This window comes from Gavialis gangeticus, unplaced genomic scaffold (genome assembly GCF_001723915.1).
Source record: "Gavialis gangeticus isolate Ggan-Ray unplaced genomic scaffold, GavGan_comp1, whole genome shotgun sequence".
Lineage (NCBI taxonomy): Eukaryota > Metazoa > Chordata > Crocodylia > Gavialidae > Gavialis > Gavialis gangeticus.
The window spans coordinates 28,486,797-28,488,274 of record NW_017728993.1 but is presented as its reverse complement, the minus strand read 5'-3'; the positions used below and the strand labels follow the sequence as shown (position 1 = coordinate 28,488,274).

Genomic DNA, 1,478 nt, shown 5'->3' with positions numbered 1-1,478 from the left:
GAGGTGCTACTTCACAGTCAGGGTGGCTAGGATCTGGAACCAACTTCCAAGAGAAGTGGTGCTGGCTCCTACCCTGGGGGTCTTTAAGAGGAGGTTAGATGTACACTCTTTCCTGCCATGGCAGGGGGTCTGACTAGATGATCTACTCAGGTCCCTTCCGACCCTAGAAACTATGAAACTTCCATTGGACCAGCCCTGTGCATTGGATCTAGCGTGGTATGTGACCCAGTCTAATTCAACCCTAGATTTCATAGACATTTGGGCTGGAAGGGAACCCCAAGGATCAGAGTCCTGCCCCCTTCCCCAGGGGCAGGAAGTCAGCAGGGATCATATGATCCCAGCAAGATAAGCATCCAAATGTGTCTTGAAGGTGTTCAAAGTGGGTGCTTGAACGTAGTCTATTCCAAACCTTGGGGGCTTGGACAGTGAAGAAGTTCTTTCTTATGTCCAGCTTGAATCAGTTGTGGCGGAGTTTGTGACTTCGTTCTTGTCATCCCTTGGGGTGCTCTGGTAAACAGACATTCCTCCAGATCCTGATGAGCACCCCGATAAATTTATAGGTGGCCACCAGATCACCCCTGAGCCTGCGCTTTTCCAGGCTGAAGAGCCCCATGGCTCTCAGCCTGTCATCACAAGGTCTGTTTTCCTGACCTTTGATCACGTGCATGGCTCTCCCCTGCACCCTCTCAAGCTTCTCCACATCCTTTTTGAATTGTGGAGCTCAAAACTGGATGCAGTACTCCAGCTGCAGTCTCACCAAGGCCGAGTACAACTGGAGAATGACATCCCAGGATTTGCTTGAGAAGCATCTATAGATGCAAGCCAGCGTTTTGCACACTTTACTAGCCACAGTATCACATTGAAGGCTCAAGTTCATCTTGTGGTCAATGATGACCCCCAAGTCCCTTTCATCTGTAGTGCTAACCAGCGTAGCACTGCTGAGCCTATAAGCATGCTGCAGGTTTTTCCTCCCAAGGTGGAGAACCTTGCATTTTTCAGTGTCGAACACCATCAGGTTCTCATCCGCCCATTTCATGAGCCTGTCAAGATCTGCCTGGATCACCCTCCTGTCCTCAGGTGTGGATATTTTACCCCAGGGTTTGGTGTCATTGGAAAACTTGGCCAGTCCACTTCTGACACCAATCTCCACATCATTGATGAAGATGTTAAATAGTATAGGCCCTAGGACAGAGCCTTGAGGGACCCCACTGGTGACTGTGCATCAAGATAATTGGCTCTCATCGACCACCACCCCCTGGGTCCTACCGTAGAGCCAATTCCCCAGCCAGAGGATCATGGCGAGTTCAAGGCTGCAGTTAGCCAGTTTAGCCAAGAGGTGATCGTGGAATACCAGATTGAAGGCTTTTTTAAAGTCAAGATATACAATGTCAATCTCTTCTTCCTTGTCCAGGTGATAAGTCACCTGGTCATAAAAGGAAATGAGATTGGTCAAGCAAGACCTACCCGCAACAAACCCA

The 1,478-nt window shown here is 49.4% G+C and overlaps 1 protein-coding gene across 1 annotated transcript in view; it reads right to left on the bottom strand.

Annotated features, from left to right (window-relative positions):
• Window positions 1-1,478, bottom strand: part of ST6GALNAC3 (ST6 N-acetylgalactosaminide alpha-2,6-sialyltransferase 3) — a 462,398-nt gene that overhangs the window by 209,713 nt on the left and 251,207 nt on the right. The gene's annotated exons all lie outside the window — the stretch shown is intronic.